The sequence below is a fragment of the Bubalus kerabau genome, chromosome 16, assembly GCF_029407905.1.
Source record: "Bubalus kerabau isolate K-KA32 ecotype Philippines breed swamp buffalo chromosome 16, PCC_UOA_SB_1v2, whole genome shotgun sequence".
Taxonomy (NCBI): Eukaryota; Metazoa; Chordata; class Mammalia; order Artiodactyla; family Bovidae; genus Bubalus; species Bubalus kerabau.
The window spans coordinates 14,438,448-14,458,542 of NC_073639.1; the positions used below are offsets into that span (position 1 = coordinate 14,438,448).

The following is a 20,095-nucleotide window of genomic DNA, read 5'->3' on the forward strand; positions in this document are numbered from 1 at the left end:
TCAATCCCTGGTTGGCACGGCAGCAGGTACAGCCAAAAACTTTTTTAAAAACTGGGAAAAGAAAACACACACACACCATCTGCTACCTCACCACAGGAAACACAAACTATAGAGGCCACCACAACGTGGACACGAGCTGCTTTCCTCACAATGCCCTTACAACACACACACAGATAATCAAAGAGCCTTTCTAGATGGTGTTGAAATGTTGAGGAGAGGTCGGGAATTTTCAGCAAAGGTTTTGGGGCCAGCCCCCAGGAGAGGAAAGCTTCCTGGGATGAGAACGAGCTCTGCGGAGGAAGCCCCAGCCAACAGGAAGGAGGAAACAGCAAACGTGGAAAAGCTGTGCAGGCTGGGCGGCGAGGCCTGTGAGGGCTGCCTTTCGGCTCAGGCTTCCTCAAGGAGGGCCAGCAGACGCGCCAGGACCCTGGGCAGCAGACCCCACACAAGCCAGGGCTCTAGGGCCACCCTGCCACACACAGGGACCTCCCACAAACGCCCTGCTCACAGAGGGAGGTTACAGGAAGAAGACACATGGTCAACCCGTGAAGCTGCTTAAAGCCTGAGGAAGGTACCCACCTGCCCACAAAACAGTTTAGAAGGTAAGCTCCCCACCAAAATCATAACCAGTTTCAAAATAATCTTCATTTAGCAATACTTAAATTTATGATCAGAAAAAAGCAAGCTGAAGTCAAACAAAACCAAAGAACAGTTGACAGCTGATCATCAGGATGGGCAGAGATCTCAACGTGCCTGTCTGTGACAGTTTATTTTACGTGTGACCTGGGCTGGGCCTGGGGGTGCCTAGTTAGCACATTAAGTCTCACTTCTAGGCTTCGTTGTAAAGTGTTTCCAGAAGAACTTACATTCCAGTTGGCAGCCTGAGCAAAGCAGATGGCTTTCCCCCATGTGGGTGGACATCATCCATCCACAAATAAACACACACACACACACACACACAAATTCAATGTCACCAGTGATGAAAGGAAATTTTAAGTCACAGCTTTTACACTTGATGGCCAACACTATTTTAAACCATAAAATTCAATCTCTGCAAGTATATGGATGAGCCCTTTCATATATTCGTAGAAAGAAAGAAATGAAGAACCTACACCCCACTACTGCCACGTCTCCCTTGCTGCTGCTGCTGCTGCTAAGTCACTTTAGTCATGTCCAACTCTGTGTGACCCCATAGATGGTAGCCCACCAGGCTCCCCCGTCCCTGGGGTTCTCCCTTATTCCCCCCAAAAGAGAATGTAAATAATCTGGCATTGCAAAATGACAAATTTCTTTTGCATCCACAAAAGAGATATCATATGAGCAGCATTTCCAGAGCAAACACTCAGATAGCCAGTATAAGTAGTATTGACAGCAGATATGCCAACCTCTGAACATTTGACACAGTCCACAAAGTACAGTTAGTTGTTCTTTGAAAAAGTCCGGTCACAAAGCTCCTTGGAGACAGGAAAGCACAGTGACTGGGAGCGTGACTTCTGGTGTCAGACAGACTGGGGCTCACGCACTAGCTTCAGTGGTGACCAGCTGGGTGAACCTGGGCAAGTGACCACCCACTCAACCCTCAGTTTCAACACTGACAACTTGGGGGTAATACTGGATTTTCTATAACAAATGGCAGCAAAGGAAATTATTCAATCAAAGATTACTAAGTTATCCTGTCTGGGTGACACAACAAAAAGGGAAGTTGAGAGGGGAAGTAAATTTTTTTTAATTGAAGTATGGTTGATTTGCAATGCCACATCGGTCTCTGGTGTACGGCAAAGTGATTCAGGAAGTAAGTCCACTTGTATCATTTCTTTTTAGATTCCACATGCCATACAATATTTCTCCTTCTCTGACTTACTTCACTCAGTATAACAATCTCTAGGTCCATTCACGCTGCTGCCAACAGCATGATTTCATTCTTTTTTGGCTGAATAATACTCCATTGTATATGTGAACCACATCTTTATCCATGTATCTGTCAATGGACACTTAGTTTGGCTATTGTAAATAGCGCTGCTATAAACACTGGGGTGCATGTGTCTTTCTGAATTAAGAGTTTTCTCTGGATATATGCCCAGGAGTGGGAGGTTTTAAGAAGTAATATCCCCTGCCTCAGTAAGAAAACTTTGGGGCACTGTGCTTTGATTGGACCACATTTGAAGGGGACACTGGCAAAACCAAACATCCAGAAAAAAGTTAAGAGGATGATGAGTCCAAAAACCTCACTGATTAAGACTCGCTGTTAGAAAGGTAGACTCACAACTTCTGTTTCGCAATTGTGAAGGTGTGCTGTTGCTCAGTGGCGTCCAACTCTCTGCGACCCCAAAGACTGCAGCCCGCCAGGTTTCTCTGCCCATGGAATTTCCCAGGCAAGAATATTAAGAGTGGGTTGCCATTTCCTTCTCCAGGGGATCTTCCCATTCCAAGAATTTAACCCATGTCTCCTGCATTGGCAGGTAGATTCTTTACCACTGAACCACCTGGGGGCCCCCTCCTGAATTGTGGGGGATGTTAATTAAGAATTCTTCGATTCACCCTACATGATCTAGAAAACCCAATATAGGAAGAAGCTAAAGGAGGCAGATCTGGTTTAGGATAAAGCAGAACCTGCCAACTGTAATGCAATGGGCTTCCTCACTGAAAACAATTACGAGATCTCTTCACTGTTTGTATCATGGAGATACTGCTGAGGGTAGGAGGTCAGAACAGTGGTCCAAAAGGGTCCCTGTCCAATGCTAACATTTTCTGATTCTAAGTCAATCAACAGTGAACTATTAGCATCCATACTACTATCTCACCAGTGGCATCAGAGCTCGACTATTAATACAGCACATGCATCATGGATCAGAGAAGCAGGTTTGAAAAACTAACCATTATATTGCATAGGCTTTTTTTTATGATTATGGTATATGGAATTTTTAATGAAATTTTACTCCAAATTCCCAGCAAATGATTTTAGCACAGGGATTGCCGAGGCAAGTGTTTTATCATAAGTGATTGGAAAAATTCTACAAAGCACAATATATTTAATTCTTTCTTCAGTAGGGATCATAGATTTTACCTTTTCAGCAAAAATCCATAAGTAGGAAAGAGGAAGAAAAAAGCAGAAAAAGAGAAACAAGTACACGGGTACAAGCGAGCGTCGCCCTTTCTTCAGGCTTCTACGGTCATTACTACCCAAGCAGCACTAAACAGAGCCAGCATTTAACCCTGTTTATCATATCTCATTCTTGTGGAGCCTCAGGGAAAGTCTTAGGGGAAAAAGTAAATGCTTCCCTTCTCAGATCTCCAAAGAGTTTTGGCATCAGTTCATCTCTGACCCTGTATTATACAGATTATAATCTGTAAAACCTTGGAGACTTAAAAAAAAAAAAAAATACACCCAACCAGAGTTAACGTCTGAATTGACCCATTTCTCCAACTCTGCCATACAGGAAAAAGCTTCCCAGGGAAACCCTAGAAGTATCTAATGTCGATGGAGGATACAGAGATTACACGTTAACAAGCCACACAGAATGCTAAGCTATAATATTAATTTGTTTGGGCAGCACCTTCGATCTTTGTTCCATTCTCCACTTTCTATGAAGTAGAATATGAATGGTGATAACTAGCAGAAGACTTTTCTTTTGCAAGAAGGAACATTTTGTAAGGTTACTCAGATGCTTTATAGTAAAAATAGAAGGTATACCCAGGAATCAAACCGGGGTCTTCTACACTGCAGGCGAATTCTTTACCAGCTGAGCTACCAGGGAAGCCCATGGTTATCTTGGACTTTATAAGAAATGATCACTATTAAAATGGGGACAAATACACAGCATGGCATTCAACTTCAACGTAATGTAATGTAAGACTAGATTATTTTCCTCTTGTATTCAGATAGGTTTTTCATTTGGGCAATAAATTCTTTGGTGGGTTAATGTTCTAAAGCCCAGAGCCCTGCAGCACTGCCAAGGTCACTTCTCTTCCAGACAGCTCTCTGATTTGCTACAAGGAAACACATAATGGCTTTCTCATTAAGAACCTGAGTCAAATCTGGATTATGCAATTAACTAGGAACAGCAACCCTGAAATCAGTCCCCTAACCTGACTGGGTCTCAAGTTTCCTGATCTATTATTAATATAAAATGAGAGCGCTCAATGATATGTTGTGGCCAATGCAGGAAAAGCAATGCTAATTTTCCTGACATTTTTTAAATCCTTTGAAAAAAATCCAACACTTAACGATGGATGCTTAGGGATAAAAATAGCATAGACTTATTTCCCCTGATCCTCCCAGCTAAATCCTAAAAACCCTAGAGGACTTCCCTGGTGGTCCAGTGGATTAGAATCTGCCTGCCAATGCAGGAGACACGGGTTTGATCCCTGGTCCTGGAAGATCCCACAAGCCATGGAGTAACCAAGCCTGCACACCACTGCTGAGCCCACGAGCTGCAACTGCTGAAGCATGCACACCCTGGAGCGTGTGGTCCACAACAAGAGAACCGCCTTGAAGAGAGGCCCACGCACCACAACTAGTGAGTAACCCCCCGCTCTCCACAACGAGAGAAAGCCTGAGCAGCGATGAAGACCCAGTGCAACCAATAAACAAACAAAAATAAAAACCCTGGAAATAACAGAAGAAAAGCCAGAGGAGAACTCTGAAAGGTGGCAGGAAGAAAGCAAATCAGTTTGCGACTCCAAGACTCAAGGAGCCACACAGCAAAGGACTGAAGAAGGTGGCCACTCGGACCCTCCAGATCCCAACCCAGATTCTAACAAGAGCAGGCCACACACGGAGGCTCAGTCCTACCCCAAAGGAAGGAGACCCTACAGCAACATCAGGCAGGTCCCACACCATCCAAAAGGGGGTCCATCTGAAGCCCCACCAGCAATAAGCAACTCGGGGAGCCAAGACCCAGAAACTACAAGAGGCAGACACACAACGAACCCAGCCACACACGGCCCAGCGCAGGAAGCCTCTTTGGCTCCACAGACACCCCACTTCCCCTGCCCAGAGACCTCAGAGGGGCCACGCAGCACCTGCAGATGTCTCACCTCAACAAGCCACCAGATCAAGAAAAGCTATCTATCCCCCTACACCCACAGGCAGGGGAGATCCACTACCTTCAGGGAAGCTTCTCGTCCCCAGACACCTGAGTCTACCTTCCTCCATCAAGAGATGCTCAGTGGCCCTTCTGCCCCCTCAACCAGTAAGAGCAAGGAGCTCCAGTGATACCTGGTGAACCAAGGAGATTAAATTAACACTGAAAAGGCTCTGAAAATTAACCGATCATTGGAACCACAGCCCACAAATGTGCTAAAACTAAAGAGGGTGACTGCTGGCTAAAATACACAAGTGGGACCCAGAATATTCTAATCTGTCCAGGCAAAATGGATGGACACAACAGAAAAATCACCCATCAGACCAAGAACCAGGAAAGCCACAAGCTGAATGACAAAAGCCAATCCACTGATCCCAATCCAGAGATAAATGAGCCGCTGGAAGCACCTAATAAGGATTTAAAGCATAAAAGTCATAAAAGTGCTTCAAGAATCTATTACAACTTCTGTTATAACAAATTTAATAATAGAAATTCTTGGCAAAGAAACAGGAGATAGAAACATAACGAAATAGAGACTATATAACTGGGAAATATAGTAATAAAAGTAAAAGCTCACAGGATAGGCTCAATAGTAGAGTGGAGATGAAAGAGAACAGAATCTATGAACTTGAGGAAAAAACAAACAGGATTAACGCAATCTGAAAAACAGCAAAAAATATGCTGAAAAGATGAACACAGTCTCAGGGAACAACAAAAGAGCTAACTAACATCTGTATCATCAGAGTCCCAGAGAGGAGAGGAGAAATGGGGTGAGGCTGAAAGAGTATTCAAAGAAATGATGACTGAAAACCTCCCAAATTTGGTAAAAGTCACAGACATACAGATTTAAGAAAGCTGGGCAAATTCTTGAATGAGGATAAATCCAAAGAAACCTAGGCAGAAGCTGGGGTCAATGGTAAAATATTATAACATACTACATAAACATTTGAAAACTAAGGACAAAAAATCCGGAAGGCAGGCAGAGAGAAATGACACGCTATCAGGAAGGGAACACCAATTCAAATGACAATGAACTTTCCATCTGAAACCATGGAGGTTAAAGGAAGTAGCACATTTTTTAAGTGCTGAAACAAAAGATTTTTCAACTGAAAATTCTATGCCCAACAAAAGTATCCTTCAGGGACGAACGGCAAATAGACAGTCTCAAAGGTAACTAAAAGAATGTGTCACTAACAGACCTACTTTTAAACAACAAATAAGTATTAATTAAGGAATTCTATTTTTCTACAGAGATGACTCAAAATTATTTATAAGACCACCTCTTACCTTCAGAGTTTATAATCTAACTAGGGAGAGATGACCCATACACAACAGAAGTGTCAATAATAATTTAAGATGTTCTATAAATGCCACAGCCAATGGCTAACACACACACACAGTTCAGAGGTAGTTGCCAATATTCTGGGCTTCCATAATGACAGAAAAATTTCACAGCCAAGGGATGAGAAGATGGCCCTTGAACAATGCATTACATTTAAATAGAGCTAATGAAAGGGTGTGTCCCTCATTAAAAAATCACCCAAGCAAAACTAAAGAGGTGGGAAGTGGCAAGTGTGTTTACAGGGAGTATCTATTTGCTGACATGTAACAAGAGCCTGACCAAGGGACAGAAGAATTAGGCACAATTCCTGGTCCTCAGTGTAATGGGAGCGATGCAGAGGGAAACAGAGAGTAGAAGAAGCACTACAAGAGTACTGACTGGACAGTCATCAGCAAACCCAGCAGAGGGTACAACCTTCCTGGGAAAGGTAGGGAAGGTTTTGCAGGGGTGGTGACAGCTGAACTGGATCTTAATACCTGACACAGAAATGACACATCAGAAAAAAAATGAGAGTAAGTACATGGGGCCAGGAAATGACTAAGATCTTGAGGTGTGCTCTTATATGCAGTATGGTGGGGCAGTGGGAGGATGAGGCATGCCTCATGCAGCCTGGGTCAGTGGTAAGGACCTGGGCCAGGAAACTGGATTTCCATCTTGAGGGTGAGAAGGAGTCACAGAAGAATTTTAAGCAGAAGAATAATACTGGGGAGGGGTGGGTATATTAATTTTGAGGACCCTATATGGAATCAAAGGGAAGGAAAAGAGACAAGAGGAAGGAAGATCAGTTAAGATCACTCAGTTCATTCTGATCCAACAGAAGTTTGGATGCACGATGTGCAAGGCTCCAGGTGAGATGCTTAAAACACAATGACAACTGATTTCTCTCTCTTGTCTTCCAAACCCAGAGCATCCATGGTAGGACAGAAAGGACAAGAAGGCAGAAACCACATTCTAAACTCATTTCAAAGCGAGAATCAGCATAACCCTGTTGAGAGAAGAGCCAGATGATGTGAAGGAAAAGACAAGATTAAGGTTTTTACATTAAGAAGGGTAAAAAGTGGGCAGTATCTCCACTCTTGAAATAGAGGGGGCAAGAGGTAGAGTAGGGTTTGGGTGGAAGGTTAAGTAGGAACAGATTCCCTAAGAATCCGTTCTGGCAGCATCTCTTCCAAGAGGACCCTTGAGACAGCCTCGCCACTCACTAGGCTGAGGTCTCCCTTTCCACCATGTTCAGAAACCAAAATCTACTCACAGCTATACTGACTGATTTTATCACACTGTATTACATTAATGTACGTGTCAGTCTCTCCTAGTAGGTTCCCCAAAAGCATAATTTATATGTACCTTTGTATGTCTACTGCATGCCAGTCAGTAGGTAGGGCTTCAATAAACATCAAAAAATGGAGAAAATATAGGAAACTCCATATTGTAGCAAAACCACTGTATATTTACTTTCTAGTGCATTCTTAAATCACTCCTCCTCTACTATCAGAATAGAGAAAAATATTTAAATAAACAGCTCCGGGTATCCTATCTATGACTGAAAAGTCTGAGAAAATTAATCATGTTCCCGCATAACATAAAGGACGGCATTATAACCTTCAATCAAAAAAATACAAGCCTGAGGTTCCAGCAGGTTTTCCACGAGCCATTTATCAAGCATCAGCTACATCCAAGGTGCCATGGTGACTGCCTCACAGCTCCCACCTTCCAGGAGCTCACAGTCCGGAAGCTCCCTGTCAATTGCAGTAGTAAACACCGCTTCACAGAGAAATGTCTGTAATAAGCACATGCAAAGAAACAACACTGCTAATTAGAAGAGAAACGAAAATCAGAACTACAAGGAAGGATCACCTCACACCAGGAAGAACGGCCATCATCAAATATCTACAATCAATCAATACTGGAGAAGGGTGAAACAAGGAGGACCCTCCTACACTGCTGGTAGAAATGGAAACTGGTACAGCCACTAAAGAAGGAAAATAGTATGGAGGTGTCCTAAAAAAAACTCAAAATAAGAGTTACCACATGATCCAGCAGCCCCACTCCTGGGCATATACCCCCACAAAACTCTTAACTTGGAAAGATACAGACCCCAGTGTCCACTGCAGCACTGTTTACAACAGCCAGGACATGGAAGCCCCCTAAACATCCATCAACAAATGAATGAATATATAATACAATGGAATATCATTCAGCCATAAAGAAGAATGAAATAATGTCATCTGCAGCAACATGGAGGAACCCAGAGATTATTATACTAAGTGAAGTCAGAGAGTAAGTCATATGATATTATAGATGGAATTTTAAAATAGGATACAAATGAACTTACTGACAAAACAGACAGACTCACAGACAGAAAACAAACTTAAAGTTACCAAAAGGGGAAGGGTTGGCGGAGATAAATTAGGAGTTAAGGATTAGCAGATACAAACTATTACCTATGAAATAGATAAACAAGATAGAAACTAATACATCAGATCAGATCAGATCAGTCGCTCAGTCGTGTCCGACTCTTTGTGACCCCATGAATCGCAGCACACCAGGCCTCCCTGTCCATCACCAACTCCCGGAGTTCACCCAGACTCACGTCCATCGAGTCAGTGATGCCATCCAGCCATCTCATCCTCTGTCGTCCCCTTCTCCTCCTGCCCCCAATCCCTCCCAGCATCACAGTCTTTTCCAATGAGTCAACTCTTCGCATGAGGTGGCCAAAGTACTGGAATTTCAGCTTTAGCATCATTGCTTCCAAAAGATAAACAAGGTCCAACTGTATGGAAAAGGAATTATACTCAATATCTCGTAATAAAGTGGGAAAACTACAAAGTACAGTATACATATTATATATGTATGTATACCTGTATATATATATGAATACTATACTTCAATAAAAAAGAAAAAGAAAAGTCTATGTCCTCTGAAGACCCATAACCCCTGGAAAGCCCCCTGAAGGTCTCATGAGCAGGCCAAGCGCCAGCCCTCAGGCAAAGGAATTTGGGGCTACCGCAGAACTGAGATGATCTAATAAGTTTTAAAGGGAAAATAATGGGAGTAGGAAGAAAACATAACTAGGCTAAAAGGAAAAAAGCAAGGACACTACATCCTTTTAAAAGGTACTTTCGAAAGAAAAGTAGACCACAAAAACTGCAAACACCACCCGACTGGCAGCTGCTACCTCACAAAGGAGGCCATGGGGGAAATCAACGCTTTTTTAGCTCTGCACTTAATGGACCTGACTGTCGATGGCTACATGGCTGGATACTTAGAATACTGAAATGCATACTTCCTTTCATGGTTCAGTATCAGTGATGATGGTTTCCCCGATGAATGGCTCAGCGGTAAAGAATCCACCTGCAATGCAGGAGACACGGGTTCAATCCCCGGGTCAGGAAGATCCCCTGGAAAAGGAAATGGCAGTCCACTCCAGTATTCTTGCCTGGAAAATCCCGTGGACAGAGGTGGCTGGCGGGCTACAGTCCAGGGGGTCGCAAAGAGTTGGACACGACCGAGCACCCATGACACACAAAGATGACCTGCTGGAGAGAACCCACACAGTCATCAGAAGCATCGATTCACTGGGGCCAAATTTACCATGGTAACTTACATGACAGAAATGCAACAGTGCGAAAACGAACGTTCATGTTTCACACACACACTTAAGGGCACTGTAACACACTGGTTACTACTTGCAGGACCTTGGGGTACTCTGACCTCTCAGCCTTGTCTCCTCATCTGGAATATGGGGCTAATGGAATACTCGGCACAAATGGGAATAAATCATCTAAAATTACATACGCTAGAACAACACAACACAAGAATACACACTACATTATTTCATTTCTAGAAAATACAGAAAGAGGGAAAAATTGCTGGTGGAAGTCAAGCAGGCACAGAGGGGCTTCTGAAGCGTCTGTAACGTGTGGTTTGTTCTCACTCTGGGTGCTGCTTACCCAGATGTGTACAATTCATGAACATCCACCCTGGTGTATACAGATGAAAGTATACTCTCAGGACTTCCCCAGTGGTCCAGTGGTTAAGACTCCTGGCTTTCACTGCAGGGGATGCAGGTTCAATTCCTGGTCCAGAAACAAAGATCTTGCATGCCGTACCATGCAGCCAAAAAAAAAAAAAGTGTATTTCTCTCCATATATGCTAAACTTCAATTAAAAGTTTTTAAAATGAAGATAATTATAGGCTCCTCTTCAAGAGGATGTTGTGAGAATTTAACTATGTTGTAAACATTAACTGTATAGAAAGTGCTTGTGACCTAATCCATGGGTGAGAGCACATTAAATCTTAGGTACTCCTGTAATCTTCCCAGTGCTGACCTCATGAGAAGCTCCGGTAAATGTTCACTGAATGAACAAATCCCTAAGGGGAAATGAAACACTGCCAACCTCTGCCATCCCAAAACTACAGTAAAAATTTACTATGGCACTTATTCTGCACTTTGCACATAACAATTTACGTTTAAGCTTGTCACTGCCTACACTTATAACTCCCTAAGGGCAGAGCACACGGTCATCTGTGTATCCTTCACAACGCACAGAACAGCACAGATGCTCAATACATGTCTGCTGATTCTGGGATCTGAAGACAATTCTAAGAATGGAAGAATTATTTAAAAATTGTTAAAAAAAAAAAAAACTGCAAAATACCACCCCTTCTAAGTTTTATTTAAAAAAAATTATTTTCTATTGGAATATAGCTGATTAACAATGTTGTGACAGTTTCAGGTGAACAATAAAGGGACTCAGTCATACGCATACATGTATCCATTCTCCACATACTCCCCTCCCGCCAGGCTGCCACATAACACTGAGCAGAGCTCCATATGCCATATAGTAGGTCCTTGTTGGTTATCCATTTTAAACACAGCTGTGTGTACATGTCCATCCCAAACTCCCTAACCATCCCTTCTCCCCAGCAACCATAAATTCCTTCTCTACGTCTGTGAATCTCTTTGTGAATCTCTTTCTGCTTTGCAAGTAAGTTCATTTGTATCATTCCTTTTTAGATTCCACATGTCATACAATATTTCCCCTCTGTCTGACTTCACTCAGTATGACAATCTCAAGGTCCATCCATGTAGTTGCAAATGTCATTATTTTGGCTTTTTAATGGCTGAGTAATATTCCATTGTATATATGTACCACATCTTCTGCATCCACTCCTCTTTCGATGGACTTGTAGGCTGCTTCCCTGTCTTGGCTACTGTAAACAGTGCTGCAATAAACAATGGGGTGCATGCATCCTTTCGGATGTTTTTCTCCAGATACATGTCCAGGAGTGGGACTGTAGGGTCACATGGTAGCTAAGCTTTATTTTTTAACATATTGAAAACCTACCTACTAGGTAAATCTTAAGTAGGTTTAATCATGTCCACGTTTCCACTTGTTCACTCATTCATTCATTCCACAAACACACTGATGTACACGGGTACACAGGCTCCTGTGTCCACATTCCAAGAAGCTTACTGCTCAGGAAGATGTGTAAACAGGCATAATTTGTTTCTGGGAGGTACCTCTGCAGAGGGATTTTAGACTAAATCCCTGAGTTGGTGACTCCTTGGATTTTATGTTAATTCTCTGAATTGGTGACTCCTAGAAAACCTGGGCAGCATACCTGTGAACTCTAAGAGCTGCGGGAACCACCTAGGCTTTCTAACTTGAGGAAGAGACCAGAGCACGTGGGGCTCCTACCCAGAATCCGGGCTGAGATGGATAAACTTCTAACTTCTGTGCTGGCAGGCAGGGGTTTTCAGTCCATTCCTTCACGAAGGCTGCAGCCACAGGACAGTCCTGACAAACCAGACCGGGAGGAGACCACAGCTCCCACTCCTGGCCCAAAGCATCCTTCTCTTTTCTTGTGTTGGTGTGAAGTTATCAAGCATCTTGCTTCTGACTCTGCTGAAAGTTCAGTATATATATACTGTCTGGAATCATCTTTTCCTCATTGTCAGACTCAAGGGATCTTCCCATACTTTTTTAAGCAATCACAGCTATGCATTAAAGGTTGTTTATTATTGCTTGCCCAACACTGTGAAGTATTTTGTCAATCAAACCCCTCCTCTATATTTGTAATACACCTTAGTCCTAGCTCTCCTAGGACTCTCACAGAGAAAACTCAACCAAAACGGACCTCACAATCCAAAACTAAAACACACACAAGGAAAAAAACCCACCATGAACAAAACAGAGCAAATACTACAAAACAGCAGGGATTCAGACTTCTCTGGTGGTCCAGTGGTTAATAATCCACCTGCCAATGCAGGGGACACAGGTTCGATCCCTGGTCCGGGAAGATCCCACATGTCTTGGGTCAAGGAAGCCCATGCCCCACAGCTACTGAGGCTGTGCCCTAGAGCCTGTGCCCTGCAACAAGAGAAGCCACCACAATGAGAAGCCCAGGCACCACCAGCAGAGAAAGCCCCCGCGCAGCACAACCATAAGTAAATAACTGCAGGGATTCAATCTGCTTCAACTTTAAATAACAGACCTACCTATGAGATAGGAAAAGAAATATTGCGAATGACCTAAGTCCACTTGGCCACCCAACATCAGGTTCTTTTCACAAATAACAGGAGACCCCAGCAGTGAGCCAAGGAGGTCGATGGGTTCCTCCTCTGCCTGCTTCACAGCAGCTGGTGTGTCACAAGGAAATCAAATCTTACTACCAATTCTACCAAACCAACAGATGTCTGTTCAAGAGAATTACACACACCAAAAGAACTGCAAGTTGAGAAGAAGCTCTAGAACAACCTTATTCACTGCTTGTGGGAACAAGAATGGTACATCGTGGCGTGGCGGCAGGGGACGGGGGGCAGAATTGGAATTTGCTAAGCAAGTTAGAATATCTAATCCAGCATTTCCTGTCCCAGATAGTATTCAAGAGGCCTTCTTGATCACAGCCGGCAAGACTCACATAAATGAAAAATCATAAAAGAATAGTTCATAACAACAAAACTGGAAATAACCCAAATGCTACTCGAAGGTGAAATGACAGAAAAATAGTCACATTGGGGAATGTTACAGGACAGTGAAAATGAATGGACCAAAGTCAAGGCAACAGCCAGGATAAACCATCCTAATAACAAGGAATGAGAAAAGCAAGGCCCAGAGCAAAGAGCATTCCCAGAATTAGATAAGAAGCAATCACAGAGCTCAGGATAGTATATTAAAAAAAAAAAAAAAAAAAAAAAAAAAAAAAAACTGGAGGGAAAGGAGAGGCAGAGGAATGAAGCAGGGAGAAACGCAGGGAGATGGAAATTGTAGGTAATGTTTCAGACGCTGATGCGTTCACAGGTATCCATTACATTAAAAATATGAATAAACAACAAAGTCACAGAAAGCCCAATGATCATCATGTGTCATGATAAAGATTATGGTTGATCTGCTTCTCTGCACCCAAGTCCCATCACCAATAAAGAAAAGGGAGTGCCTTATGAACAGACAATTAAGAGAAGCAGCAGCCTGAAAGGTCAACAGATGTGTCACAGGGGATAATCAACCTCACCACCATCATGGAAAGGCAGTGTGAAAGCTAGAAACAGGACGGTATCACTTTACACCCCACAGATGAGCAAAAATTCCGAAGTCTAATGATATCAAGTACTGGAGAAGATGCGGTTCAACAAGATCACAGAGGCACTGAGGGGAACGGTAAATTGGCTCCTGTGGACGGCAAGGTGATGTTCTCTGGCGAGGCTGGAGACAAGCTCCACTCAGCAACTCTACAATCGCATGCGTCCCCAGGAACACACACACGCAAACAGCAGGACACATCAGAAAGAATGTCCACAGCAACGATGTTTAAAACACTGAAAATTCGGAAACATTCCAAACATATCTGGCAACAGGAGAACAGACTACTATAATACAGACTAAACATCATACAAAGGAATACCGTATACATCAGTTTTTGAAAAGAACTAGAGCTATGTTTCATAAAAAATAAAACTCAAAAATAACTTTATGGTTATTTTTTCTCTCAAAGCACAGAAAAATTTCTACAAGTTTGCTATCTTTTTCATAAAGTTTTAAAAAATGGCATTTTATATTGCTCCTAAACTCATATGTGCATAATAAAAGCATAAATTCAGGCACAGTAATGATATACGGAAAATGCAGCAGAGTAGTTGCTTCTAGAAGAGGACAGAGACACACAGGACAGGGAGGGGCACACAGGGGTCTTGAGTTCCTGGTGATATTCATTTCTCATATTAACAAATATTTTCACATGTTTCCTTCAAATATTAAGATCTGGCAAAGCCAGGTGTGAGTACTAGGTATTCATTATATTATCAACATATTATAATGGGCTTCCCTGGTGGCTCAGACAATCTGCCTGCAGTGCAGAAGACCCGGGTTCGATCCCCAGGTAGGGAAGATCCCCCTGGAGAAGGAGATGGCTACTACTCCAGTATTCTCACCTGGAGAATTCCATGGACAGAGGAGCCTGGTGGGCTACAGTCCATGGGGTCACAAAGAGTCAGACACAACTGAGTGACTAACATTTTCACTTTCATATATTATTAATATGTATGTTCACAATTTTACACAGAAAAGAAAAAACAGGACAAGACTACAATTTAATAAAATTTACTTGAAAGAAGACTGGATGAAAATAACTCTTTGTAAACACCTTTAATCAGATCAGATCAGTCACTCAGTCGTGTCCGACTCTTTGAGACCCCATGAATCACAGCACGCCAGGCCTCCCTGTCCATCACCAACTCCCGGAGTTCACTCAGACTCACATCCATCGAGTCAGTGATGCCATCCAGCCATCTCATCCTCTGTCATCCCCTTCTCCTCCTGCCCTCAATCCCTCCCAGCATCAGAGTCTTTTCCAATGAGTCAACTCTTCCCATGAGGTGGCCAAAGTACTGGAGTTTCAGCTTTAGCATCATTCCTTCCAAAGAAATCCCAGGGCTGATGTCCTTCAGAATGGACTGGTTGGATCTCCTTACAGTCCAATGGACTCTCAAGAGTCTTCTCCAACACCACAGTTCAAAAGCATCAATTCTTCGATGCTCATCCTTTTTCACAGTCCAACTTTCACATCCATACATGACCACAGGAAAAACCATAGTCTTGACTAGATGAACCTTTGTTGGCAAAGTAATGTCTCTGCTTTTCAATATGCTGTCTAGGTTGGTCATAACTTTCCTTCCAAGGAGTAAGAGTCTTTTAATTTCATGGCTGCAGTCACCATCTGTAGTGATTTTGGAGCCCAGAAAAATAAAGTCTGGCACTGTTTCCACTGTTTCCCCATCTATTTCCCATAAAGTGGTGGGACCAGATGCCATGATCTTCGTTTTCTGAATGTTGAGCTTTAAGCCCACTTTTTCACTCTCCACTTTCACTTTCATCAAGAGGCTTTTGAGTTCCTCTTCACTTTCTGCCATAAGGGTGGTATCATCTGCATATCTGAGGTTATTGATATTTCTCCCGGCAATCTTGATTCCAGCTTGTGTTTCTTCCAGTCCAGCGTTTCTCATGATGTACTCTGCATAGAAGTTAAATAAGCAGGGTGACAATATACAGCCTTGACGAACTCCTTTTCCTATTTGGAACCAGTCTGTTGTTCCATGTCCAGTTCTAACTGTTGCTTCCTGACCTGCATACAAATTTCTCAAGAGGCAGATCAGGTGGTCTGGTATTCCCATCTCTTTCAGAATTTTCCACTGTTTATTGTGATCCACACAAAGGCTTTGGCATAGTCAATAAAGCAGAAATAGATGTTTTTCTGGAACTCTCTTGCTTTTTCCATGATCCAGCAGATGTTAGCAATTTGATCTCTGGTTCCTCTGCCTTTTCTAAAACCAGCTTGAACATCAGGAAGTTCACGGTTCACATATTGCTGAAGCCTGGCTTGGAGAATTTTGAGCATCACTTTACTAGCGTGTGAGATGAGTGCAATTGTACGGTAGTTTGAGCATTCTTTGGCATTGCCTTTCTTTGGGAATGGAATGAAAACTGATCTTTTCCAGTCCTGTGGGCACTGCTGAGTTTTCTAAATTTGCTGGCATATTGAGTGCAGCACTTTCACAGCATAATCTTTCAGGATTTGGAATAGCTCAACTGGAATTCCATCACCTCCACTAGCTTTGTTCGTAGTGATGCTTTCTAAGGCCCACTTGACTTTACATTTCAGGATGTCTGGCTCTAGGTAGTGATCACACCATTGTGATTATCTGGGTCATGAAGATCTTTTTTGTACAGTTCTTCTGTGTATTCTTGCCATCTCTTCTAAATATCTTCTGCTTCTGTTAGGTCCATACCATTTCTGTCCTTTATCGAGCCCATCTTTGCATGAAATGTTCCCTTGGTATCTCTGATTTTCTTGAAGAGATCCCTAGTCTTTCCCATTCTGTTGTTTTCCTCTATTTCTTTGCATTGATCGCTGAAGAAGGCTTTCTTATCTCTTCTTGCTATTCTTTGGAACTCTGCATTCAGATGTTTATAGTTTTCCTTTTCTCCTTTGCTTTTCGCTTCTCTTCTTTTCACAGCTATTTGTAAGGCCTCCTCAGACAGCCATTTTGCTTTTTTGCATTTCTTTTCCATGGGGATGGTCTTGATCCCTGTCTCCTGTACAATGTCACGAACCTCATTCCATAGTTCATCAGGCACTCTATCTATCAGATCTAGGCCCTTAAATCTATTTCTCACTTCCACTGTATAATCAGAAGGGATTTGATTTAGGTCATACCTGAATGGTCTAGTGGTTTTCCCTACATTCTTCAATTTAAGTCTGAATTTGGCAATAAGGAGTTCATGGTCTGAGCCACAGTCAGCTCCTGGTCTTGTTTTTGCTGACTGTATACAGCTTCTCCATCTTTGGCTGCAAAGAATGTAATCAATCTGATATCAGTGTTGACCATCTGGTGATGTCCATGTATAGAGTCTTCTCTTGTGTTGTTGGAAGAGGGTGTTATGACCAGTGCATTTTCTTGGCAAAACTCTATTCGTCTTTGCCCTGCTTCATTCCGTATTCCAAGGCCAAATTTGCCTGTTACTACAGGTGTTTCTTGACTTCCTACTTTTGCATTCCAGTCCCCTATAATGAAAAGGACATCTTTTTTGGATGTTAGTTCTAAAAGGTCTTGTAGGTCTTCACAGAACCGTTCGACTTCAGCTTCTTCAGTGTTGGGGCATAGACTTGGATTACTGTGATACTGAATGGTTTGCCTTGGAAACGACCAGAGATCATTCTGTCGTTTTTGAGATTGCATCCAAGTACTGCATTTCAGACTCTTTTGTTGACCATGATGGCCATTCCATTTCTTCTGAGGGATTCCTGCCCACAGTAGTAGATATAATGGTCATTTGAGTTAAATTCACCTTTAATACCAGCTACCAAATGTGGGCTCCCCTATCTACAGCTTTCTTATCCTTTCGGCCTAGAAACAAGCCCAGGGCCTGAATCATAAAATGTGCTCAAATATTTGCTCAATAACTAGACCAGCAAGCAGAAAAAAAGGTCAAACTATTAATCAAGTCATCTCTGAAGATTTTCAAATACAGTGTATCTAATTGCTGAATACTTATGAGTCTGAATAATAATTACTGATACACTGCATCTCCTCTAGAACACATATCTTCTACCAGATAGCTTATTTTAAAAACAGTATCACTATGTGTTATGGACCCAATGTTTCTGTCTACCTTAAATTCATATGGTAAAGCCCTAACGTCCCAAGTGATGGTATTTGGAGAAAGGGCCTTCAGGAGGTCATTAGGTTGAGATGAGGTCATGAGGGTAGGGCCCTTAATGGGATTAGTGCCCTTATAAGAGGAAGAGACCTTATAAGAGGAAGACACCAGAGCTTAAGTGCTCAGGAAGAGAGTTCTCACCATGTATAAATCTGCTGGCACCGCAATTTTGGACTTCCCAGCCTCCAGAACTGAAAAACAAATGTCTGTTGTTTAAGCCAATCAGCCTATGGCATTTTGTTACAGCAACCCAAGCTAAGACAGTAGGATTAAAAACAAACAAACAACAACAACAAAAAAAAACCGTCTCTGCTCATGAAGAACACACCTTCTGAACTGCTAATAGAAGAGCATCAAATCTCTACCAAGGGGAGCTGATAAGATGCCCACACTTCATGTGGGTCCCATCTCCCTGAACCAACAAGAATGCTCTGACTTTAAACGATTCCCATCACCGTTTTACAAAGCAAAACAGGAGTTTATTGGAGAAAGCCCTGACTAGGAAGTGAAAATATGTGAGGTCTGAGGTCTGACACCACCTCCCTGCATGACACTGGGCAACTCGGTTCATCTCTATGTACCGGACACACTCATCTAAAGCACCAGAGTGGTCCAAAGGACCAGAGTCTCTTCAGGTTCAGAGTTAGGATGTTACACTAATTAGGAATTTCTGACTCTCTTGCTTAAAATGTGGCAATCGAGTGGCATTCAATCCACACACAGACATATACCTGAACAAAATACTGCTTAGATTTACCAAGCTGAATTCAGATTATTGTTAAACTGACTTCCACAAATGGAACACAGGTAACGTTTATCCCAGGAGCCTCTTTTTCCAAGGCTCAACCTCAGAGACAGCTGGGGCTGCTAAGAGGGAAATCGGCTCTCACCAGCATAGCCACCCCTTTGCACTTAGGTCAGCAGGTCAGAGAAAATTTCAAGTAGCTGAGCAAACCTGCAGCTACAAGAATCAAATCAATTTATGACATTGGCATCATATTGATGATCACAACATTAACTGAAATTCTAACCTATTTCAGCTTTAGTCCATTTGAGGGATTTTCCAGATGTTGTTTCATAGCTTATAAATACCAATGATGCATGAAATATCAATGACACATGAATATTCTCTTGAGCGTAAGATTAAGTACCTCACATTCCTGGTGTCGCAGGAATCCACCAAAACACTTATAATCACAGTTCATCAATATCTCAGAATGACACTGTTTTGTTTTTTCTTGTATTTACCCGGCAGAAAGACCTAACATAGATTACACTTACTGAGATAAGACAGGCAGGCTAGAAGACCTAACATAGATTACACTTACTGAGATAAGGCAGGGAGGCTGCTGGCCACTCGCTGTTCAAGTCCTGCGCACAGAACACTCCCATGCACACAGGGAGAGAGAGGCTGGTGGTGAAGAAGAGGGGAAAACCTGTCCTTCCCAGCCCAAGGCATAGGCCACTCCACCTTTGGTCATGGCCCCCATGTACGCCAAGGTTTGGACAAAATGAAGGGCTTTCTACATGTTTCCTTCACACTTCCACTTACCCTCAGAAGTACTTACTCCTTTAAAGGAAAGAAAAACCAAGTTACTGTGATGTCAACATGATGTTTGAGGGAAGGTGTGTTTGGTTTGTGGGGAAGGAATCCTGCAGAGGAAGAGCGGAAAGTCAATTCCCTGTCTGTGTGTGTGTGTTCAGCCATGTCCAACTCTTTGCAACCACACGGACAGGAGCCCGCCAGGCTCCTCTGTCCATAGGACTCTCCAGGCAAGAATATGGGAGTAGGTTGCCATTTCTTTCTCCAGGGAGTTTTCCCAACCCAGGGATCGAACCTGTGTCTCCTACATTGGCAGGTGGAGTCCTCATCCCTGAGCCAACTGGGAATCCCATTTATTTACTAATTAGGGTTTTAAGCCCAACACTGAGGCCTGCTTTCACCCCATGCC

The 20,095-nt window shown here is 42.8% G+C and overlaps 1 protein-coding gene across 16 annotated transcripts in view; it reads right to left on the reverse strand.

The window, feature by feature from the left end:
* ARHGAP10 (Rho GTPase activating protein 10) overlaps positions 1–20,095 on the reverse strand; it is a 390,783-nt gene that overhangs the window by 309,392 nt on the left and 61,296 nt on the right. The window lies entirely within an intron of this gene.